At 39.9% G+C, this 25,930-nt stretch overlaps 1 protein-coding gene across 2 annotated transcripts in view; it reads left to right on the top strand.

Annotated features, from left to right (window-relative positions):
• Nucleotides 1–243: 243 nt before the first annotated feature.
• The window catches only part of ZNF385B (zinc finger protein 385B), a 156,856-nt gene continuing 131,169 nt past the window's right edge, over nt 244–25,930 (top strand). Inside the window, exon 1 of one of the 2 annotated variants that reach the window (XM_041403370.1) lies at nt 244–371. The gene's annotated coding sequence lies outside the window, so the exon portion shown is untranslated. Of the gene's footprint in view, nt 372–918; nt 1,049–25,930 lie in introns of those variants that run through there. The other variant, XM_041403369.1, reaches the window with a different exon arrangement.

The following is a 25,930-nucleotide window of genomic DNA, read 5'->3' as shown; positions in this document are numbered from 1 at the left end:
AAAGTTCAGATTTCTTCTGAGCAAAAAGTTCGTGGTAGGTAAAACACCAGAAGAAGGGCTATATTCATGTTTTTATAGGATGATTAATTCAAACTCTCATAATTTCCTGTCTTGAGTGCTAAAAGAACTTATTGAACTTAAAACTGTAAACAAGGTATGATGCAATTCTTAGTAGTATTAAATATCACTGCTCTTCTCCAAAAGCTGAAATTAAAGTTCAGCAAGAAGTTTTTCTCCAGTGTTAAATGTTCTTGTTTTCCTTCCTGCAGAAGGATAACAAATTAAATACTGTAGGATTCCCTTTGTTTGCATCACATTCTCCAGGAGCAGTGTTCAAACTGTAAAAGCTAACTCAAATTATAGAAATGCTGGTAAGTCTCTTACACTTAAGTTTGCATTGATTTTGATGTTTCTACCATTAGCACTATTATTTTTCTCTTAAGTACTTACAAAACCTGATGTTTTCTAGTGTAATGTTTACATTTAGGACACAGGTTTGCGTTTTACAGTACAGAGCCGAGGAGCAGCGGCTATTGATTTAAAGCCCTGACAGGAGCGCTGGGAGGCTGACTACGGGTTTGTGTGAATTCGGGGAACGAAGAGCAACCCCTGACGACCAAAGCTGAAGGAGTAAGGAAAGCGGGAGCTGTTCCAGCTGGGTGTTCGGGAATTGTTTCTCACGGCTGTCGCCCCCGGGACGAGGCTGCGCTGCCTGTGGCACGCCGAGCCCCAGCGGCTCCGGGCACACTGAGGCGGCCGCGTCCGGCCGGCGCTGGGCTCGCAGTGCCGCTGGGCTGGCGGAGAACCCCTCCAGCCCCGCCGCGTGCCGACCCCGGCCCCCGCCCCACCTGAGCCCGCGGGCGGGGCGGGGAGCGGGCACGGCCGGCCGGACACACGGACAGACGGACATACAGAGGAACGGACGCCTCGGGAGAGCCGTGGGGCTCCGGCGGAGTTGCGCCGAGCTCGCTGCGGTCCGGCAGGAGCGGGGCTGCGGCGCCCGCCCGCCGGTGCCGCGCTGCCTCCTTCCCTGCGGGCGGCTGCTGAGGTGAGCGGGGGCGGCGCGGACCTTGCTCCGTGTCGCGGACCTTGCTCCGTGTCGCGGACCTTGCTCCGTGTCGCGGACCTTGCTCCGTGTCGCGGACCTTGCTCCGTGTCGCGGCGCGGGGCGAGCCGGGGATGCGCAGCCGGAGCCCCGGAGCAGCCCGCCCGCTCCGCGGCCGCCGCCGGGCAAAGTTTGGCGGCCGGAGCCGCAGGTAGCGGGGTCCCCGGTCTGTCCTCCGGGCTGTGCTCCGGCCCGGGCGCGGTGCGCGCTGCCAGCGGCTTAGCGGCGTCTCCGCAGCATCGCTGGTTTGCGGGGAGGATAAAGCGCGTCTCTAAATAGGTCAGGGGCTTCGGCAGCGCCTGGGATTTGCGTAACCATTTTTGTTACGTGGGAAAGGTGCGGGGCTCCTGCTCCCGGGCTCCGAGGCTGGACCGAGCCCCGCTTTCCTGGCACGCGGAGTGACTTCTTAAAAAGAAGGAGTTGCATGAGCACTGCTCGGCTTTCTTGTTGTTTAAATCCCGACGACTTCGGCAAAGTTAAATTTCTTCGGGAAAGGAGGAAGTAACCCACATGAAGGAGTCATCCTTGATGAGCTAATTACGCGTGGTGAGTGAAAGTGCTTTGCATCGCAAGCCCGTGGACGGTGATGGTATGCTTAAAATGTTAAAGTTTATGTCCTGTTGACACCGTTTCAAAATACGCAGAGAAGCGGTAGGTACAAGATTGTATTTTCTGCAGCTACAGGCGAGAAACGCCCTTGTTTCAGAGGAATTGTCAGAATATTCATGCACGTGTGACGGCTTGGGTTTGTTGTTTCTTCTTTTTGACTCTTGATCAAACTTGGGAACTCTTTTCATGGGTTTCAAAGGTTGGGAGCTTGGCATTAGATATGTATTGTTAAACTTGAGTGGGAAATCTATAAATGGAGAAGTTAGAAAAGTGTGGCACTATGAGCCCTCAGAAGTTCCAACAAATCTTCAAATCCCAATTTAACTTCAGCTAACTATTAGTTATGGGAGGAGAAAGATGATAATTTTATTTCCATACTCTCTGCTGCTGTTTTATTGCTGCCTTGGACAAAGTACAAAAATGAGATACAAAAGAAGTCCTCTTGCTGTCAAGAACATGTGTGTTTTCTTGTCGGAACGAAATGTAACATGAAACCCAGTGTAAAAGCCTGAAGTCACCGGGGATGCACCTGTGTGATTGCAGCAGGTGTGGAGGAAGCACTGCTGCTGCAGGTCCAGAACGAGAGGCAGTGGCAGGATCCTGGTGGGATGCCCAGGCTCCTGGATTTAGCAGCTTCTTCGAAGATTCTGCCTCTCGTGGCAGCATTGTGCTCTCCAGTGGCTGCAGCCACCCTCTGCCCGGTTAGTGCAGTTCTGAAAACAAGGAAAAGGTGTCTCTTTGTGTGGTCCAGAGCTGACACTAGACTGCTGTGGGTGGGTTATGCTGCTTCTCCTTTTCCAAAGAAGGAATCTTGCTACTCCTTTCAGTTCACCGGGTTAGTAGACTGCTTAAAGGGGGGGACAGTGTTGTTCCTGTGCTCTTTTTCTAGGGTATTCCTCTATAGTTGCCAACTTTTTTCTGGTGTTTGGTCTTGCCAAATGGGTTTTTTGTACCTCAGACTTCTTCCAGTGGATGGGAATTGATATGCTTGTGTGAAATCTGAAGGTGGAAGATAAACCAGTAGTAATGACACTGGTCACATTAATAACTTATTTGTTTTGGTTGTTTTGTTTTTTGTTTTTGTTTTTGTTTTTCAGTTGTTTGGCTTTCAATTTGTTTTGTTTAGAAAGGCAACTATCCTGTTTACAAGACATTTTCACTCAGCTACCAAGGTCTTACATTTTTTCCCCCCAGTGTATTATATAGCACATATACAAATGCTTGGTTAAACATAAAAATATTAACAAAAACCAGCAGGTGTCAAGACACTGTGCTGACTTGCCTCTTCATGTACTAACAGGAGCTGTCCATCCCTCCTGTGCTCCCTCTGCATGAGGCTGTCTTCCTCCTCGAGTTGCTCAGGGATAAGTATGTATAAAAGCAGCAAAAGGCCTTGTGGAAGATAATCTTTTGGGGGAGTGTAGGCTTGTTAGTTAATTAGCTCTGGAAGTCCTAAGATTTTGAACAGCAATGAGGATTACTGCATAAAACATAACAGATGTTTTACAGCTCTTGCGGTTTTTCCTCTTCAGGTTATCACAAGGGATTGTGGTTTGAGTATGTTTGCTCTCCGAGCTTGAGAATTTATGAGATGGGGCATTCCTGTCATTTTCAAAATGAGCATATGGTACAGTTGTGGCAGTCCCAAATCTCAAAGCATTCATCAGGCTGTGTTGGGATGTAACAGAGTACAGAACTGGAGTGCAAGGTGCTCTCTAGTGTACTGAAATACCCTGCAAAGCTCAGGTCATCTGTAGTTAATGTGAAGAAAAGATGACTTTGCAGTCTGAATAGCTTGCTTTCTGAAATTCTGCTCTTTGTAATATGCCTTAAGCCCTTTGGAATTCCTTGAATTACAACTTGCAGCAGATAAATATTTTGGTTCTGTAACTTTTGCATTGCAAATGTAATGCTTAATATATGTCACCCATCAAGACACAATTGTGAGTATTGTATCTTATGTGATTCTCAATTACCTCTGATGCAGTGAAGGAAGTGGCAGATGTTAAATGCCATAATACCCCAGTTAACAAAGGAGGAATTTCCCCAGATCCATAGAATGCACTTGAATATTTTATTCTCAGGCTGATGAATGTACAGAGTTGAAAGAATTACAGGAACTTCACTCTCTTATGTTACTGTAACATCCCTCTGGCTGCATAGGTTGCTAGATTTTCACCACATACTCTGCTTGCCCAACTGCAGATGCAGATCAAATGCAGATTGAAGGGCTCTTTCCTATTGTTATTTTGCCTACACATGAAAAAGGTACAGGTTCTTTTCAAATATAAAATTTGTCTTTTTACTGCAATTTCACAGAGCGTGCATGATCTTACAATAGGAAGTTTATAATTTTCATTATTTAACAGAGGCCGATGTTTTAAAAACAAAACATCTAAAACTTTTTGAAAACTTGTGTCCTAAGGATTTTAAAAAAATGGGTTTTTTCACAAAATTAGCATGTTTTCTGACTTTATGTAATTTACAAAGCAAGCAGAGTAATTATGGCAAAAATTGTCTCTGCACTGTGCAGTGTTTGATGTAGTTGTATATTGTTGGAGAAAGTGTTGCCAAAGAGTAGCTAGTGTTCTAACACAGTTACATTCAGATTCAGTGAGGGCACTGAGTATTATTAAGAAAGCATTGCTTAATTTATGTTATTGGTAGTGTGTTGGTAAAAATAACAAAATACTTGGTAATTTGTTCTGGTATAAGGTATCTTTTGGTGCTAGGAAGTGAGGGTCTAACTCTGTTTGCCACAAATAAAGCCTTTTTTTCTGATGCCCTGCAATATGTCACGTTCCATGAAATTATGCTAGTATTTCCCAGAGTGATTAATCATGCCCATTACCTTACACATTTTTTATTTTTCCTTTCTAAGTGATTGCTGTCCTCAGATCACATGCAATAATTCTTTTCAGCTTCTCAAACATGAAGCTTAGAGCTTTAACACATTGTACATTTTGCGTGCAACTATGATTCTTCTTATATATTAGCTAAAGCTGACATTGCTTTCTATAAACATATTAATTGACACGTTAAAAATTCATTAGACAACCTGAGCTTCCAAGGCTTGCAGAAATAGAAGCCTTGTAAACCAATCTAACTATATCAGTGCAGCCCCAGTCTGTTGCTTATCAATATTGGTACCTTAACAATTTGCTGCTGCTGAACTACCAGACAGCTCTTGTAGTGACAGGTGATGCCAATACACAATGGGGCATGTTACAACTGTGCTGTTTACATTATTGATGATTGTTTGAATATGAGCAAGTTAACCTGGTAGGAAAACACTGTTAATGCTTCACTCCTCAGAAATGATTCAATAAATCTTAGTTTATTGCCAACGACATTTTTTGGTTATTAAACATTTATAATAAGGAATTTAAGAGGGAGCAGTAGCTAGACTCATGAGTACAAGCAGCAGCTTTAGACAGTTGAGGTCCTTTTCACCTCACTTTATATGCCTACATGTTTTTCAATTCCATAGCCATGCAACAAAAACATAATGTTTCACGGGTTTTAAAATGTTGTGAGATTGCACTGAACACAGAAATGGCATTAAATAGGTTTCAGTTTACAAATAGGTGAAATGCACTTTGTGGCAGAATGCAGGCTCTGCATAGTTATGCACCTTGGTTCACAGTTTCTACACCTGGTAACTTTCTGTGTGATGGGATGATGTGCTGTGTACTGGTGAGATGCTGTGATTCTGAAATAGACCGGGCAGCTTCTCATTGCTCTCTGCTTTCTGCTGGCAAACTGCCTGGTGCAGACATGCCAGTGCTGAAAGTATGGGGCACACCTGCAGCTCAGTCAGTCATTTTGCATGTGAGGTGGGTTAGTCTTGTCCCTAGAGCACACTGATTCACACTGAGAGATGTCTCACAGGCTCCTCCTGCAAGCAAGGCTCAAAGCCTTGCTCTGCTATAGTATCCATTATTTGCACCTGTGTGGCAGGGAAAGTGATCCCTAAGGCTCAGGTAGGTCTTGTGTGTAAAGGAAGCCTGTGTACCTACTACAGGCACTGAAGAACAGCGACTGAAATGGCAGCATTCATGTCAAGAGAGCAAAGTAAAATGAACTTGAGGTGAAGCTTGAATTATATGATGATTTCAAAAAGAAAGTTTTCTTTGTTTTGTTGTTTATTTTTCTGTGCCATTGTATATTTATGGTTTCTGAGGCCGTTGTAACATCGTGGCAGTCAAACTGCTGCCATTCTACAGCCAGTGGTCTCACACTGAGTAGCTCCTAATTGAGTTATTTACTGGAGACTGGTGTAGTGCTGCTTCCTAGAAGAGGATGTGCTCCAATGAATCTTTAACACTTCTCAATGTTACTGAACTTGTAAGATCTAATGAGTTTATAACACAACTGGTTATGGTGCTTGTTCTTTTGATACGTACTTGTGTAGGTACCAGAAAGCTAAACATATGGGAGCAGTTTGTTTAACAACACATGCTGTTGTATTTTAATTTGACACTTCTCAGTACATCCCATTTAGATATAGTAGACTATCAGGTGTCCTTAGTTCTAATATAATTTGATACAATTTCAAAGATAATTAGGTTAAGAATCAGTGATGTAGCAGGTAATATTGCTATGGTCTGCTTCAAAATGGAAATAAGGAAAAAAGTTTAATGTGATTTTTATGTCATGTAGTTTACACTTTACAGTGTCCAATTGTATCTGAAATAATTTTGATTCCAGGGAAGCTTGTTTTCCTAAGCCAAGGAAAAAAAAAAAAAAATTAAGCATTAAGACTCATTATCAAGGTGTATTCCAGAGAAGATGAATTTAGATAAGATAATAAGTAAACACCCTAAAATTCTTACTCCGCTCTTTGCAGCAAGACTTTCCAAGATGATGCAGGAAGCTCCTAATGGGATTTTATAACGAAAATACTAATAAAAGCTAGTAGAGGAATACCTAGTCTCTTTCTTTGCATGACTGCATGTGACCAAAAAAAGAAATTGCATAATCTTTCTTCCTTTGGCCACCTGCTAATAAGTGGATGTTGAATCTTTGACTTGAAATTGCAAATGCCTGTGCGTGCCTAGGTGCTCTTCATCTTTTTGTTAAAATGAGATTATTTAAGATGTTACAATTAAGAAAACCCCTCATGAATCTGCATCAAAAATCACGGGAAAGATTCAGCCTTAGTCTATTTCTGCAGTCTGTTGTCTGCAATGCAGGTGCAGTCTATGCCAGACAGATGCTTATTTTGTAGATGGTGGGGTCTCTGCATAGCCAGTACCATGTTTGATACTTGTCTTTGTCCCTTGTTAATCAGAGAATAAGAATACCAATATTTTAAACCTCAAACAGCATTTTGAGAGTTTAAGACTTGCAAGGTTAAGCATGTGAAAACTGGGAAATGCAATACAACCTTAGCTGGGTCTGTTAGTGGGTGTAATCAAGAGTAACTTTTGTTTTCTTCTCACCACACTTTGTGCACAGCGTGGGTAATATGTGCTTCAACAGTTGTAAAAGAAATTTTTAAAATCTTTGCAACATTTCCATGATAGAAATAAAAGAGCATTCTCCTGACATAAGGGGAAACTTCGGCACAGAGAGGGCTCTTCAGCAATGTTAATGCCTGGGCTGAGTCTTGGGGTGTGGTGTGCCAGCCCTCAGAGTGATGTAGGGTGTGCTCACAGCAGAACTGCTGTCTTGAGTGGCAGGAGGAGACTCCAGCAATGCTCCATTAGAGCCTGAGCTCTAATACAGCAACTCTGTGAACTCCAGCCACTCAGGCTCCTAGCAAAGCCGTGTGCTAGAGGTGAGTGATTTAAGCAACTTGCCAAGCATTTCTAGCAGCTCTGTGGTGGAGCCCAGGCTGCGGATACATTCTGTGCTGCAGCATGTAAGTGCCTCAACAGTGAGAGAATCTTTTTCTCTTGCAGTCTCCTGCTTTTTTTACAATTTCTGCAGCAAATTACATTGTCTTTTCTTTTTTTTCTTTAATGAGGTAGCTGTTCTCATTACTTTGATTGTCTTGACTAATCTTCAGTCTGTGAGGGGAAGGAAAATATGATCTTGTAACTTAAAGAGCCCATCAGTTGGGTTTCTTTTAAAAAGAAGCTATTTTGCCCTAAGGAATCACGGTAAATCTTGAATTTTTTTCATCAGTGAGTGCTTTTCAAATTGTTAAAACTAGAGCCTGGCTCCTGGAGCTTCTGAAATAAAGAAATTTTGTGCTATGTGGAGTAGCAATAGGCTTGACGTGCTTTGTGTTTCACTGGTACTTGCTCAGGTATTGTCAGATTCCACTCTGGAGAATTTCACTTTATTTTAGACAGGTGGCATCAGAAACAGCAGAACCTCATTGTCATGTTTGACACCTCAAATGGACTAATGACACTCCTAGTCCCATAAGTAATGTGAAAGCATTAAGCACATATGGATGGGGATACTGAGTGCTATAGTCTTATTCTATGTAAGAGCATTAAATGCTGACAATTAATATATAGTCTGCAAGTATATAAAATAAAGATGGAAGTCATTCTTCTTTTAAAAGTGTCTGAAAGTGCTGAAGCTTTAGAGAATAAATCCTGCAGGGAGTGGCTGAGAGAGCTGGGGTCATTAAGCCTGAAGAAGAGGAGGCTCAGGGGTGACCTTACCACCCTTCACAACTCCCTGTTGGGAGGCTGTAGCCAGGTGGAGTTGGCCTCTTCTCCCAGGTGACAGGAGACACAGGATGGGAGGAAATGGCCTCAAGGTGTGCCTGGAGAGGTTGAGACTTGACATCAGGGAGAATTTCTCCACTGAAAGAGTAGTTAAGCATTGGAATGAGCTGCCCAGGAGGGTGGTGGAGTGACCATCCTTGGAAGTGTTCAAGAAACAGCTGGCCATGGTGTTTAGTGCTATGGTTTAATGGACATGGTGATGTTCGGTCAAAGGTTGGACTCGATGACCCTGAAGGTCTTTTCCAAACTTAATGATTCTGTTTCTATGAATTTTACTGGTCAAGGTTTGAATATGCCACTGTAAGTGAGCCACTAAGTCCACTGTACTCAGGAACCCCTTCTCTACTGCAGGCAGGTGACAGATGCTCTGGTGCCAGTGATATTCCTGGAAGGCTAGGCAGGAGCACCCTACACTGACATTTTCTTCCTCTTTCAGACAGGTTGGAGAAAACATTCCAAGCAACATCTGCTGTCCTTCCTTGGCATGTAGGTTAGTCTCACAATCTCATGAATGTTACAAAACCAGCTTAAGAAACCAGACAATGGCGCTTTACAAATTTCAGCATCAGAGAAATTTGCGTTGATGATCAGTAATAGCAAATTTTTACAGAAGTAATGTCAACATCTGATTATATTGTCAACTTCATAATGTGGTTATGTTGTCAGCTATGCTAACCTGGTAGATTTGTTGAGTCTCAATTGTCCCCATCATAATTGCAATCTATTATGTAACTCAAATAGATTGGGGCAGTGAGAGGTGGACAAAACATGTGTGGTGTAATTCTTGTTTTTACCACTTCCAGTGAATTTGCATTAGCCAATATTTCTGCATATAACTTGGTGGTGCCGTGTTGTTGCAGTGTAAAAGATCTGGAAGAACCATGCTATTGTAGGAACCCTGCACCTCTCTAATGTGTTATTCAGCTCTCAGAAGCTTTTCACCTTTTTTTTCTTAACTGTAAATTAGAATATTGATCAAGTTTCTGTATCACAGTTTTTCAAGAAAGGATCTGACTTTTCTTTCTTTATTTTTTGTTGAACATCTGGATCTTGAGCAAGGAAAGGAGAACTTCCTTCTTGTTCGGAGGGGAAGATTTATACTAACCTGATTGTTAAAAATGAAGGAAGCGTGCTGGCGTTAAAGCCCCGGCACACGAGGCAGACACAAGGGCTGCAGGGAGCCTGTGGCTGACAGGGGTGTGTGGGTTTGCAATCTCTTCATGCAGCACCATGGTGCTTCCTGCCACACACAGCTATCACAGGGCTGCTTTGCCATGTGGTTCTGATAACTGTGGGAATTGTCACGGGCAGTTAGGAGCCAACATCATGTTTCATGCTGAGCATGGGGGCTTGGCAGGTTTGCTTTTGTGTGCTTCTACCATATAAATGACTTCGTAATATCAGCATGATGCTGATATGCTGATGCTTTTACAGAGCTGGAGATCACATTTTGTGTGACACTGAATCAAAGCTTTGAATGTTTCTGGTTATGTATCTTTTTATTATACATATATGTTCTTGAATCTGTTCCTGTCATTTATTGTTGTTACTGTTGTATGGCTTCTTCCATCTTGTGAGAAACCTCAAATTCCTTTCATGTCAATTACTTGTTGAAAAAAGCTGATTTATTTTTCAACTTCTTACAAGGCTGAAGTAGCGGCTCTGGGCCATAGAAGTACTTTATGTTGTTTAAAAGGATCATTTCAGCTTGAATTTCCAAATGGGCTAGTTTGTAAAACCCAGCACTGCTGCTTTTTAAGAATTGTCAGAATCTCTCCAAAATACTTGTTACTATTTGTATACGTGAGATTTGTATTTCATGTTTTCATGTATACATGAAACTTGTATTTAATGTTTTTTTGTAAAGCCACAGGCGGAACTTAATTCACCTATCAAAGTGCTGCCAAATGCTTTTCAGAATTAGTAGTGAATATTAAAAACTTACTTGAGGTTGCTTTGGATCTTTCAGGTTGCAAGAGTGTGAGCTGTGGCTTTTGTGGGCTGACTGCAAGCAGCCCTGCCTGGTCCCTGTCACTTCTGAGCATCCTCTCTACCTGCTCTTTGTTGTCCCCTCAGGCAGCTGGAATGCCTTAGCTTTGGTCTTTCCTTCAGCAGCTATATTTCTTGGCTCTTCTAATTTCTGGACCTCTCTGTTGGCTTGTTGAACGTAGTATGTGTCCTAACTGTGTTTTTGACCCATGCCTCCCCTCCTGATTGCAACCTAATGCAGCAGATTTCAAGAGTGGCCATCAACTCAGAGAGTTTCTTGGAATATCCCAGTAAAATATGAATCACCTTATGGATGGCACCCTGTTTTTAATAAAAATTCTTTTGGGCCCCCTTTTCAGTCAGTGAAGCCTGAAATAAAAGTTCAGTTTAGTAAATTCATGCACCCTTTTTTTCTTTTTTATTTAATAGAAGAAAAGAAGAATGCCCTTTAAAAATAAAGCTCACTTGTCAAATTTGGGTAAAATTTAGAGTGCAAATAAAAATATTTGTTCTTCCTTTTTTTAAGGTATTTAGTGGGAAACCACATTTGGGAAAATGGAGTGTAAGACTACTATATAAGCACTTGGCTATTCCTTGTTAAACATTGAGACTGATGAATATGTATATTTTTAAAGAAATGTATATTGGTAATGATTACTCTGAGATATTTTCTCTTGCATTTGATGAATTGCTTTAGTAGCTACAATTATTAGATCTCTGAAAAGAAGGTGAAGAAGGAATAGAAATTGAACATATATCTGCATATATCTGTTCAATTAAAAATCTTTTAGAGGAAAACTCTTGGAATTACAGGATCATCCTTGTGCTCTGTTTTCATATGACCTCAGTGTAACAAGTTTCTCACCCACCAATGGATGCTCTAGGTGTCAGAGTAATATTATACTTATGTAAAAGCCCTCTTGGGTTGTGGGATACATATTTCAGTTAACATCTCTGCATCAGATTTACCTCTGTCCCTCCAAAGAAGAGCTGTTCTGACATGATGGCGTTGGCCCAGAAATCTGGTATCAGGAAATGGATATTTTTTTTTTTTTTTTCAAATGAGTATTGCCTTACTGGTAAAGGAATTCTGTAAATAGCCTGAAGTGCTTGTACTGAAGTTTAAGGGCTAGATTTAGATACATTTGTATCTAGTGTATGTAGAGATTTCTGGGGTTGTGAATTTCTGTCTTCAGAAGCATATCAGAAGTTGATACTAATTAGAAAAGGAGTTAAGTAAGTTTCAAGACTGTATACAAGACTGCACTGCAATACGAGGCAGTATGATCTGTTATTAAAAGTGAAAAAAAAGTTGACTCAGAGTTTCATGGGCCTTCCCTGCTAGGAAATGAAATATTGATGTTTTTCAGGTAGCAGTGCTCAGCTCTTAGAGAAAATACCTATCTGCTGGAATGGAAACATCTTTTAATATTTTACAATATATTATACAAAGTATGGCCAATTTTGGAGTTGTCTGATATGCAACAATGCAGAATTTTATGCTTAGCTGACTCTTTAATTAGCTCTCATTCTGTCTCACATGATTTATAGCTTCATGACTCCAATGTAAAAAGGATATATGGCTTAATGAAGCAGAAGGCTGTAGTGGGTTCACACCTCTGGCTGTTTAATGGTTTCCTGGAGGAAGGGGAATGGTTGTGCTGCAGAAGAAGCTGTAAGCATCTCCTCATTTCTTATGGCAAGGACGTAATGGTCCATGTTGCTGTGACTTACCGTTGTTTGCTTCCCTGTCACATACACAATTCATTAGAGTGAGGAGGGAATGTGGCTCTTCCATAAAGCATAAAAATAGCAGGTAAAGTAAGAAATGCAGATGTAAGCTTTCTTGCTCAGACTGAGTTTAGTGCAGCTGTTTGACGTATTTGGAATCTAAGTTTTTCTTGATCCTAGAGAAATAATGTTTCAGTGTGATATAATTTCAGTAATGGACTGTAAAACCCTTAGTGGCCAACTGTTTTTCTTAGCTAAGGAATTTTGGGGAGGTGTTTTCCCAATGGCTACACTGACCATACAAATAAGTTTAGAAGAAAGAGGTGATTTTTGCTATATTACTCTTGCACCGTAAGTTTCTCTAGTTGTGCTTCTGTTACTTTCACATATTTGTCTTCACAGCATTTTTGTTAGGAGCTCTAACTTTCTTAATTCCAGTACTGTAAATTCAAATCAGTTAATTTTGGATTCTTAATAGTTCAAGTGGTCTAAGCATGGCTTCTGCAATGGAAGGGGGAAAAGAATCAGGGATATCAGAGAAATGAACTGCCTTCAGCCTTCTTTGGATCTGCAGAAACAATTTGGTTTCTATTTGGGGCACCAGTTTTCAGTAATTACCATGGGTAACCCTCTGAAATACAGAAGCAGAATAAAGCCCTGTTTTTTGTTTTACTGTGCAGCTGCATGGTGTTAAATAATTACCACCTTCTGCCAAGAGTACAGTAACATTACAGGTATGTTTCTGGCACCGGTGTCTGATGCAAACAGATTTTTATTTATGAATCTGTTGTGATCTGTGTCCATTTCATATGTATTTCAGGAAGTGACCATTCCTTATTTAGCTTGTGGTCCTATCTCTTTGGTTCCATAAAGGCTAGAACCTTTCCTGGCTTGCATCTGAGGGCTGGGGTTTGCCCTTAGAGTTTTGCAGGTACCTCTCCCTTTCCTCATTCCCTTCTTCTTTCTCTCGTTCTTCTTTACTTCTTATTTTTTCCCTCTTGTGAAGTTTGGACTTGCTGCTATTAATCTGCTAGAACTGTGTGGTATCTTTTCAGTTTGTACATGAACTACTGAGTTGGTAGAAGAAGACAATTATCTCCTCCCATGATGGGAGATATGGTTTCTGACATAAATTCTGGGATTCTCACAGAGAAATATTTTGCTATTGCCAAGTGTTTATTGATTAAATAAGGATTTGTAGAATTTACAAGTACTTCTTTCAAATATCTGGTTACTTTCTCGCATTCATAAAATTTCTTTCAGCATTTCTGGACTTAGTCTCTTCTGGAACCAGAACTCCGAGACAGCTGGTCCAGGAATTTTTAGCTATCTAGGGAAAAAATAACAACACTTCCCCTCTTTCCAGTCTCCTCTAAACACTTGCAAGTGGGCTGTACAAGTCATTGTTGCATTTGGCTTTTGGGCTCTCATGTTGTCCTTTTAAATGTCAGTGAAAGAGAAGATGTGCTTTGCTGTTTTACAGTTGCAGTTTGTGCTTGTTTCATGTTCGCAGTGAAACACAAATACAGTATTCAAGGAAATATGCAACTTCATGAGGTTCTGGTAGAGTTTGAGAAATTAGTGAAAAACAAAGATTACTGCTCTTGGAAAGCTGGATCAGTCCTCTGTATTTGGTAATTTGTTAGGTTATAATTTCAGAAGTGAATTATAGAAGGTTTCCCAGCACTTTGGAAGTTGTTGCAATTTCTGGGAAATCTCAAACAAGCTGTGGTTTCTGCTGGACCTTTCAAGGAGGCTGTTTTGTAATGTATAATGGGGATCTTGCTCAAAGTACAAGGAACATCACAAGGGCTATTTTCAGAGCAGAGTGAGGAGTATACATGGCATTCACTGAAATAATCCTGGAGGCTTTTTAAAGGTTTTTGTGTCAGCTTGTGACTTGTTTAAACTAGAATTTTGGTGGTGGTGGTTCCTGATTCTCTGTGTGTGTGCGAGCTCACTCATCACTGCAAGGTAGGCTGAGGTCATCTACTGAGAGCAGCACTGCCTGTGCATGAGGGCACCATGAGAAAGTGAACTTTGGCTTAGTTCATGACCTAAACTAGAAAGAGTTTTACTTAATCTGAAATACAAGCACCTGTGTGGAGGTATTTTAAGTAAACACATTTATATTTGTGCAAGTTAATAGCTACAGATGCTATTAAGATCATCCAGCACCTTAATTTTTCTTTGGCAATGTTCTATCCAGTTCTGAGTTGTCCTGACTTAACTTCAAATATAATCAGTTCTATTTTACATAGTGGGTATGTTTTGTAGGGAGTTGGTAAGAAATATAAATGTTGGTAAATATGTGACTATAAAATAGTGACACTGATAATACCTTTATGTACAAAGCTGTTTGCATACTTGCTGTCACCATGAGGTTATTGCTGAACTATTCAACTGTTTTTATTCCCAACTCTGGCATTTTTTGAGGTACAGATAGATTGATATACTTGGCTCCAGTCATGCATCTATAGTTGCATGCGTGGTCCCTCCTTTTCTAGGGACATGGTCACTGATACACCTGTGCAGAAGCATTTGTGGGATCAGAGCCTAAGCATATTACTGCTAAATGTAATTAGATGCTAGGCTCGCCCTGGAATACAGCTGCTTCCAAGTGTCACTCAAGATTAACTGAAGAACAGGAATGATTAGGGACACTTTACCTACTGAATACTTGGAAAATCATTCTGAGGAAGCAGACTTTTAAAACTGATATCCAGGGACTGTGAGCCATTACTGAACATGTAATTCCTTATTGAAAAACGAGTTTTAAAGTATTCTTCTTTTAAAAAGTAATTACTTTTTCTGTAAAATAATTTGATCAAAAAGTAGTATCTATATATTGGTATATTGATTGTTTTGCTGCTGATTTTGCTGAGTGGTGGTGTTTGCTAATAAATCTTTCTTCTTTGTTTGTATAAGAAATTTGAAATAAGACTGTAAAAGGCAGGGTCAGTATGATCAAATCAAGTGTTTCCCAACTTGAATGAAATATTGTATTAAAATGGCAAATGATGGATGCCATACTGGCCCTGTTTAGGCTTGCTATGTTTTAGGAACCCTGGGATTAGTGTTTATCTGTCCCATAAAGGACACAAATCATTTAGATTAGAAGTAATCTGATTGTATTGAAGTACAAATTATAGCACAAAGGCCATTCAAGTGGGTTAAGTGACCAGGGTTGGTAAACACCATATGACTGCTGATTGGTCGATGAAAGAGTATTAACTGAAAGATAATGATGGATTTTAATCCAAATCTCTAAAGCGCAACAGCTGTAGTTCCCAAATGAGTTCACTCACTGACAGAGTTTTAGGACACTGGTTTATTTGTTCCTATTTCTCTTGCACAACAATTACTTTGAAAAATTACTTATTTTTCCTGTATAGAATATAGCTATTCCACACAGCTTTCTTAGATTAGATTTCTCTTCTTTCAGTGAGTTCATTATGATTTTTTTGCATTTTACATTGGAGAAATTGCAGTATTTTATTTCAGTGTTCTGCAATATGCTAGGGTAAATTGTTAGGGTGACTTGGTTTAGGAAATTCAGCTGATGTCCTTTTCTCTCATGTCTTTTATGAACATAGTATGAAATCTAGTGAAGTAGTAAAAAAATAAAGGCAAACTGATGTTCCATATGAACTTATTTCCAGAATGCTTACTGATGTTAATGCCTAATGCTTATCACTGACAATAAATTATGTGAATTTGGGCAATTTTATTTATTTCAGAGTGTCTTATTTCAGAGTGTCATTTTTAAATGGAAAGTGCATAAAAATGACATTGACATCCTAAGAATGAGAAGTACCAGCTGTTTAGGACCACAATGTAACATTGTTTAGAATGTGAAATTAAAAATGTAGGTAGACTGTATTTATTAATTACTTAAGTGTTGGGGCAGAGCTACCTATTTTGGGTTGTTGTTGCAATATGAACTTTGGCAGGGAAGTTTCATATTCTCTCAATTTTCCCCCTCAAATTTGTGCTTGCCCTGAAATAAGCATGTTCATTAAAGGAATCAGATCAATGTCTTCAAAAAGAAAGTAATTTAACTTCGTGGTTTTCCTGGTCTATCTGTCTATTTGCTTTTACAAGGTCAACAAGAGACCAGATGAAGTGGTACTTAATTATTGTTTACTGTCTAAATAGTCAGAAACATGAAAAATTGTTAAAGTTCTTCAGAATGATACTGTTTCATCTTGTTTGTCTCTGTATGTAAAAATGTGTGTGATAAAACCATTCCTCTATTGTTATTCAGGATTTATTTAGATAATCTAGATATGCCAGGAGTAGGCATTAGATGAGCCTGTGTACTGTCCCTACAGGTTGTTTTGAGAGCAAAAATGGAGTCATTAGTAACTAAGACATGTTTTGTCCTTTTGATGTAGACACGCCTAGTGCTATAGATGGTGTAAGTAGGTATGGAACTTTTCCTTTGGGTTCACAGTATAGTTCAAAATGCTGTTAGGAAAACTGCCTGGTAAAGAAGCTAAGTCCTTTATATCCATTCCTTTGTAAGAAGATTTTGGGGTATCTCTGAACTCTAGTTGCTTTCCTAGAGGAAATCTACTGCCATGGCAGCTGAGTCTGTTTCTGCTGACAGTTCAGCTGGGCTTTCTTCATTCATTTGTTAGCTAAGAACTGATAAATACTTAAAAATAATAATGTGGCATTTAGGTGACAATTTGGCCTAATGATTGAATTTGCCATTTTGCATAAGTTGAATTAATTACAATAGCTGTGGACTCTCACTTAATTGCCATACCTAATGTAGCATAATTAAATAAGAATTTGTTTTGTATATTGTTTAGAAGTATTCTGTAAAATGATCTAGTGATTCCTAGCCTTCCTGCTTTTCAGGGATATGGGAGCATTAATGCTGCAGTTGCCAAACTGATGAGTGTCCATCTAGAGTTCAGGAAACTGATTTAATTAACGCTCATGATGATTTCAGACTGACATGGCTGCAGAGAAGAGGTCTGGCCCGGGAAAAGGAGATCCTGTCTTGTTATGGAGAGACTTCCTTAGTCTTGGAAAATAAAGGAATTATATTATCATAGAGTGTTTTGGATTGGGAGGGACCTTAAAGGTCATTAAGTTCCAATTCCCTGCTGCAGACAGGGACACCTTCCCCCAGATCAAGATGCTCAGAGCCCCATCTGACCTGGCCTTGAACACTTCCAGGGACAGGGCATCCACAGATTCTCTGGGCAACCTGTGCCAGGGCCTCACTACTCTCATAGTGAAGTAGTTTAGATTAGTTATAATCTAAACTGTCCTCTTCTAGTCCAAAGTCATTACCCCGTGTCCTGTCACTCCATGCCCTTGTTAAAACGGGGAGGTTGTGGGAACACAGGGAAAGACAAAACACTTGTCTTCTGATGGCTTTATGGACTGAACTAGCCAGGAAAGAGAAATTAAACCATCAGCCAGGGTTGACCCAAAATCAGTGCCTGGACTGTATAACCAAATACATGCCTGATTGTTCAGGGTTTGTCCTGGAGGAAGTACATGAGAACTAGAATTTAGGTTTGGTTTTGGTTTTTTAAGTCTTATATTTCTTAGTGATAAAGCACAGCATCAGTCCAGACCCTGATCAAGTGCTGAGAGAAGATAAATGCTCCTGCCTAAGGATTGTCAGCTCTGAACATTCAAAAATCATTTCAGATCTAGAAGAAAATTGAAATTGGTTTCTCTTTAATTCCCTTCTAGTTTTTGAGCCTTTAGGGTTCATGTTTTCAGTCAGCTCTGCCAGGATTAGAAGGATATTTAAAAAGCTAGAGTTCCTGGGGATTTTTGACTGCATGACCCAGGCTTAAGAAAAATGCCTAATACAGCAAGATATAATTCTGAGAGCTAGCTGCCCTGAATTTGTGAGTGGAATGTCATAAGCAGAGATGACATCAGATTGATAACTTGGATTTTACTAAGTGAACCTTTCCAAATGTTTCATGTTCCAAAGCTTCATGCTTGTGATGTCAACACAGGAGGCATATTCAACCTGATGGGTCTTTTAAGGCAGTAAGTGTGTTTAAAACTGTCTTTAACAGAAATTGTGTTCAGTTATCAGCAATTCAGAAAAGGACAACTTGAGCAAACTTGGTAAACCAGCGTGAGAGAGAAAGATCTTAATTAATTGGAGGACTTAATAAAAATTTTTTATCACAAGGATGTTTTGTGTTACAAAGTCAGATGTTTGCACATTGAAAAAATAATGGGTTTTTAAAAATTTCTTTATTAATAAAGTGTTGAGGAAATTTAAAACCACCAAATGCCTCCAGAGAATGTGACAGCTTGGACAAGGGAAAGAGCTACTGAAATAAGGCATAAAAGTCAGCTTTACTGCAATCTTAAAGTTGCAAAGGGCTTTGAAAAGTGAATGACTGGAGAGAAATTTCTCCTGAGAATAAAATGGGCTTCTGAAAGATAACTTGAGCTCAAAATGCTTAAGTAAAAGCTTCTTGTTGTGCACCTCAGCATTTCCTAGTGTAAAAAATATACATTCTGCTCATGCTTGCATCTTCCTGGGGGTTATATTTATTCAGAGGAGATTAATGGCGAATTTTCTGTGTGACTGCCATCATCAGAAGTTTATCCCTTTGTAAAATGACTTTTTTTACTTTTTAGGGGAGCAGTATGCATGAATTTCTGTAAAGACTTCAAACAGATAGTTGTAAAATGACAGGTGGAATGATGTTTATATCCGTGAGCAGGTGCCAGCCTTGTATTCTATGCAGGCTGGCAGCACAAGACTGACTGTGACTTGTATAATTTGATGACAGATCATTTTGTCTTAAATAACTGGTATTGTGTTTTAAATGCATTTATGATTACCTGGCCATTCAATAAAGTCATGTGTTCTACTGAGAGCTGCACTAGGATGCATGGATTAGTGAACTCTGCAGTAGAGGAAGCAGTCTAGGGTGATTTAAAAGAGCTGACAGTTCTACAAACACACATTTGAAGAAGGGTAAGTAAACATGCTTAAGGAGCTTGGAAAAACTACCTTGTTGCCCCTCGTTGCCTCTGGCTGCATGTCCTGTAGTTTTCCAGATTTTTTTTTTTTCTTAGTCCCTGCTATTTCTCAGCAGCTAAGCTGTCCTTTGCAGTTGACTGATGTATTCTGTTCCTCTGCCCTTTGTGGTCTGAGTGCTGGAGGAGGTGATGCACTTGTGCTGGGCTGGAGGAAACTTCCTGGAGCATTTGCTCCAGGCCTCCTGGAGGATCTCTGCAGGTGCAGCCGTGGGGCTGTAGTGCTGGGGACAGTGTAGGGCCCCTGCAGAGACCTTTGCAACCCCTCTCCCTCATTACTGTGCAGCACAGGCCTTCATGATCTCTCTCCTTTGTGTCCTGTTCTTCTGATGTTAATGATTTAAAGGCCATTTGTCCATATTTTGAAATTTTACTTCTTAAGGGTTCAGCTTAAACAATACTTTTTTTTTCATCCAGGTAGACAATGATGAAACCTTTATATTTGTGCAAGGATTAATTCCCTGCCTGGGAAAGGTTTTCATGTACCTGGTTATTTAAAAAGATTGGAAAAAGGCTTCTGTGAATGTATTTTTCTATTTTCTCTGCTTGCTTTAGATATTTATCGATGTACAAAAATAAATTCAATTAGATAATTTAAAAAGAATACATAGAATTATTTTATCTATTTTGAGTTCCTAATAGTTGGTATTGGGGAAATGGCTGTATTAACCATCTATAAAGGGATATGACACATGAAGTGAGTTTATGCTGGTTGTGAAGCAGGCAGAAGATACCGTACTAGTTCTGCTTTTTAATTGCATTTTCTTTATTCTATGTATATATAATATGTCAGTGCATGAGCAGGAGGATAAGACTACAGAGAGGGTAGGAAAAAAATTTGAACTGGGCAAGAATTTATGGAGGACCAGCAATCAAAATAATAAGAGTATAATTTTGTAAATGATCACAAGAAAAGGAGGCAGAAAAAACATCCTGATGGCAAGAAAGAAAATTCCTAAAATTTCTTTCAGGGCAAGGCAAACTGTAAGTTCTGCAGAATTCCTTCTTGGTCTCAGGTTCCCTCTGATCTTGTGGGCCATGTGTGCCTTTTACCACTGATCACAAGGAGAATCCTTAGCTGCTCCCAGGTCGGTAGGTGGAACCAGCAGAACATTGTAACTTGTTCTTAATTTACTGTGTGTCTTCTGCAGTGCAACTTACTCTTATTTTATTGGGCAGTTAGAAAGCTACAACGTCCTGATTTGTCTGATCTAAAATAAACTTGAACTAATCTAGTAGGTCTCAACAAATCTTCTGAACTTGACAGCAGATGGCACATGCTTTTTATTTAGCCCTGCATATACTATCTTGGTGGGTGGTAACTGCCTTAGGACAAAATCAGCATCCCACCAGTCACCATCTGGGACGGCAGATGATATGTGGGACTGTCATGAATAAGCATTCTGATGTTTGTAAATGTCTGAAGGAAGACACTGCTTGTTAACGTGGCAGTTGGTATGCAGTCACCTCCGTGAGAAGCACACTTTGTGCAGTAATGAGCAAAAGATGAATTGTGTGCCTTGGGTTCATCTCTGGAATATGGGTGGGTGTAAGTTGACTCTTCCATAATTTGTTCATTTTGATGGCAAACTTGAATGGCTCTTATCTTGACAGACCTTTAGTCTTTGTCACTGTTTTTGTGGTAAAAATTTTATACTCTTTCATACTGTGTCAGCAGTAATATTTAGATGCCTCATACTGCATCATAACTGATAATGATAATGAGCACAAATGCAAGGTATGAAATGTGCCCTTGCTTTGACAGTGTACTCTGTGTTGGTGGGGAAATGGAGGGGACGGTTTGGAGAAAAAGGTGTGAAATTGCTTGCAAAAAACACCCCATAGTTTTGTTCCAGATGCAGGAATGGAAATGCACATCTTCTGGCCCTCCTCTGCTATGGGTGATGAGAGATGGGGACAACTGAGCTGGATCAGAAGCCAATTTTATTGAGAATATGAAGAGTTTATACAGGATTCTATTTTTGATTACAATTTCTCATTGGTTGCACATTCTTCATTACATCAGTTACCTGGTAATCATTACAAAATTTCACACCGTATCTTTTGGTCACTTCTACACCTGGGAGCAGTTATCTGCATCTGTCTCTCCCATGGTTTCTGCCTGATTAGGCCTGAGAAATCAGGCTCCTTTATCAGTTCCATTGTACCTCTGTCTCACTCTCCACACTCTACTCCTGTTTTACCTTGTCCCCCGAGCAAGATGCACACACAGACATCTGAAACATGAGGATATCCACAGGCTACTTGCCTCATCTTCTCTGTTCCTGGCTCTATGCACTAAGCCCCTTTCCTGAACAGAAGTGTTTTGAGAAATGTTTTTCAGATCCGGTATTTTGGAGGGGCTGCTTATCATTTATGTGACAGGTTCCTTATGCAGAGTATTTTAGACAGTAAATCTGGCCTTGTGGGAAACTCTGAGTTGTATCAAGTACAAACGTTTTCAAAAGAATCTGTGCATCTATCATGCAGCTTGATTTTTACTGCGGTTACAACATCCATTTTGGTTTGTGTTAATGTTTAACTTACACTTAGCTGGTCTATGTACCAGCTGAAGTAGGTCTCATAGAATGAGAATGGTTTGGGTTGGAAGGGACCTTGAAGACCATCCAGCTCCAACTCCCTGCCATGGACAGGGGCACTTTGCACGAGGCAGGGTTGCTCAGGGCCTCATCCAACCTGATCTTCTACACTACCAGGGATGGGGTAGGCACAGCTTCTCTGGGCAATCCGTTCCAGCGTTTCACCACCCTCATAGCAAAGAAATTCTTTCTATTATGTAATCTAGACCTACTCTCTTTCAGTTTGAAGCCATTACCTCTTGTCCTGTCACTCCATAACCTTGTGACAAGTCCTTCTCCAGCTCTCTCACAGCCTTTTCAGCTGCTGGAAGGTGCTCTAAGGTCTTCCTGGAGCCTTCACTTCTCCAGGCCGAACAACCCCAACTCTCTCAGCCTCTCATCATCGGAGAGGTGTTTCAGTTTTCTAGTCATCATTTTGACCCTCCTGTGGACTTTCTCCAGCAGGTCTAATGCCCCTTTTTTGTTGGGGTCTACAGAGCTCTTTGAAACAACAGTTTAAGGAAGTGATGTCTACTTTAGCAATTCAAATAGCTGACTTGACTATTATTTTTTTCAGTGCCTCCTGAATACTTCGTATAGAATATATACAGGAGTGCAGGGTTTGAAAAGTTTATGCAGGTGCACAGTTTGTGGTAATTGGGAGTGGGGCTGTGGCCGAGCCTCAGCCCCAGTGGGCTGCAGCTGTGAAAAGCAGGTGAGCAGCACTGACAGCAATGGGACATGGAGGGCCCAGGTGTTACTGACCAACCACCAAAGGGAGCAGAGGGCACCCAGGTGCCATGCATCAACAATGAGGGGAACACACAGGTGCCATGCTTCAACAATGAGGGGCACACAGGTGCCATGCATCAACAATGAGGGACACACAGGTGCCATGCATTAATGATGATGGTAGATAAGATTCTGCTGAAGAATAAGAAAGAGCAGATTCTTGCAGCCTTCTGAAGTGACATGGTGTTACTCTGTATGGGCAGATGCTTGAAGCCTTCTGATGTGGTATGGTGTTACTCTTTTGGGCAAATTCTTAAAGCCTTCTGAAATTGGTGAGATGGTCATCAATGGTGATAGTTATATTTTGTGTATTGTGGCCATCTCAACTGTGACATATGCTGTAATGATTTTATCCAGTTCAGTGGTTCTGGAATTGCTGTTGGACCTTTGGTGTGAAGGTTTTATGGTAGAGCAACACATTGCCTGAGTGTCTTCATGATTTTTTGACTATTAAGTATCATATGCAAATAGTATACTGATTTTATACAAATGAATAACAAAAAGGAAGAAACCCAAACAATCTGCCACATGAATTCTTAATTTAGGTACTACCTTTGGTTTCAAATGTAAAAGTTAGGGTCCAAAATTTTATAAAACCAGTTTAGATTAAAGCAGTAATATGGTTCCACTAGCTGGGAAGCACAGAAATGAGGAGTGTCTGCCAAACTAGCAAAAGGCTGGCTCTTCATTTTTTTGAATGGAGGTGCATTTTTCAGTGTGGAATAAGGTCTTCAGAATGCATTTTGCAAGCAACAGTCACTTAAAGCCTGAGGTGACTGGCAGCTAGAGTTTAGGAAAGGTCTGTGCATAGGAAGGCAGAATTAGGGAGTGGCTGTATCTTCAACTTCACCAGACATCTCTGAGTTCAGTGGTGGCACAAAATACACTTAGTTGTGGTTCCTTTAAATGGGGAGAAGGGCAAACCAAGGGTTAAGTTCAGGTCAATGCACCCTTTCAGCCTAGGTGATCCAATCTTCTTATGGTCTGTCACTATGAGCTGGGTCATATTCTTATAACTTGATCATAAAACTTAAATAATTAATAAGATAAAGCGGGTGTGGTATCCCTTTATACTATAAGGCAACATTGGTTTTGATATTTTTTCAGTTCCAAAAGAGAATCAGTTGTTTACAAAGCCAATGACAGGATCTTATGAATGAGCACTTTAGGACTGACATTCAGTGCCACTGATCATGCTTGCAGTTTCTGTTCTTTGTGTTCCTAGTGCTTCCAATCAAACTGACAGATCTCAATCTCACATTTTTTTCTGAATGTGGTGTTGTTCTTTGTTCACACCCAGCTATTATTTTCACACAATCATCAAAGCTCTTGTGTCCAAGAGTGCTTTCACAGCATTACCAGCCTTTATCCAGAATTAATGATTTCCAGTACAACTTGTATTCAGCTCCTAGCATTGTCAGACTTGAGAACAAGACAGCCATCTACTAGGCCTGACTTTCTGTTTTGGCTTCCTTTTATGCTGAGATGAATTCTTGATATTTTTAAGAAGGTAGGAAATTATTTTTACTTCCTGAGACCAGAGATTTGATTTACTCTTCAAATGTGATTATGCTCAAGCAAGATAAAGATAAAACAACCAGGTACAAATACTCTGTAGAAACCTCAGATTATGTCAGCAGGTTTTCGTCTTTTTTGCAAGTTTATGCCATGAACAGCTTTTTTTAGAAATAAAATAGTTGCTTCAGTAGAAGTACCTTACATCTTGAATCAGTTTTCCAACAGTTAAAACCCATGTGTTTTGCAGTTGGCTTTATGTTATCTTAAGCTTCTTAAATGTATAAAAATATGTTCTTTAAAAAAACGTATTTTCTGTGGTCCTTTTTCTGTTGAACACAGATTCAAACTATATCCTGTACAGGATTTTCCCTTTATAGGTTTGTGTTCAGCTCTTTCAAGTTGTAAAATCTGATGGAGATACATTTAATTAATATTGTGTTATTCAATGTTTTTCTAGGGAGAAATACAAGGAGTCCTTTGGTTTAAATAATACTTGGATCCAATACTTTGAAAGTTACAAGTAAAAATCCTAACCTAGCAACTTTGTAGAAAATTCTTAGAGGCAATATCATTCAATTTATTTATTAAATTTGTAATTGATAAGACAGTTCACTGGTCTCAAGAAAGCAGATTATGAAAATGGGCAAAACTGAAAATATACATAAGAAAACACACTCTGCTAATTTCCATTTGGAAAAATTTAGCTTTTTTAAATCGAGGATTTGTTAAAATAACTTGTAATTTTCATGTTCAACCTATTAAAGTATCCTATTTTTAAAACTTTATTTTTTGCTTTTCTTTGTTGTTATTTTTTTTCCCCTGTATGTTGGCATTTGGGCATGTTTTATGTTTTAATCCTGCTCATATCCAAGAAAGAGCTAATATAAGTCTCTCTATTTTTGTGGTTTGTTTTTTTTTTTTTTTCTTATTCCTGGGTGTTGCTTTACAAATACGGTATATTTGGGATTTAGGTCTTTAATAGGAAACTAGAGTTCCTGGATAAAATAGGATCAGATCCAGACAATCAGTGATGGTTGGTATGAAATGGTCTTTTTTTTTTATGAGGATACAAAAACACAGACTGGACCATGGAGTACCTGATGGAATTTGTTGCAGACATCATACCAGGGATAGCACTGTGGATATTGGGATCATTATAAGGACTTGCTCAAAAGATTTGTTATAGAGAAAGGCTACTCAGCTCCCTTAGCTTTTTCCTGGAAGGTCTACTCTCTCTCATAGGTTTCTGCATGTGGTAGGGGAGGGCACATGTCTAAAATGACATCTAAACCATGTGTTGGACACTTTGGGCGTCTAAATATTCTTCTGTAATTAGCTAAGATTGCTTAGAGTGCAAGTTAACTGAAGGTAAGCAGTGCTTTAATGACACACTGCTGAGCAGAAGGCACCAACTTGTCAAATGGTTCATCAAGCAAAATCATATTATGATAATTCTGTAGAGCTATCTGTTTGTCTTGAAACATCATCCAGGATAGCTGTCTGGACTCCAAACTTGGTTAGCCTGCTTGGCAGCAGTCTGATGTGTTATGTCAGGTGAGGATATATCTCTTTGGCAAATAAACTGATGTGTAAATAGATTTGTGTTAATGCTAAGAGTGCCAGAAATGTGTAAGTATGGGCGCTATAGAGGAAAGGATCAACCTTACAATCAGAGCTAACTACAGACACTGGCACAAGCAACAGCAGTCACTGATAACTTCAGCTGAGAGTCATTTCGTTTACTCCAGTTTAGCTAAGCTCACAATCTAGTGCAACAGGTCAAATTTTATGTTTCCTTAACATGGAAAATTTCAAGTCTAGTAAAGCTAAGCAAAACACTAGCTACTTGAATGCTTGCAGTTTCCTGAATTACCTTG

This window comes from Onychostruthus taczanowskii, unplaced genomic scaffold (assembly GCF_017590055.1).
Source record: "Onychostruthus taczanowskii isolate IOZ18803 unplaced genomic scaffold, ASM1759005v1 scaffold20, whole genome shotgun sequence".
Lineage (NCBI taxonomy): Eukaryota > Metazoa > Chordata > Aves > Passeriformes > Passeridae > Onychostruthus > Onychostruthus taczanowskii.
The sequence above is the reverse complement of the archived record's forward strand: the minus strand, read 5'-3'. Positions and strand labels throughout refer to the sequence as shown.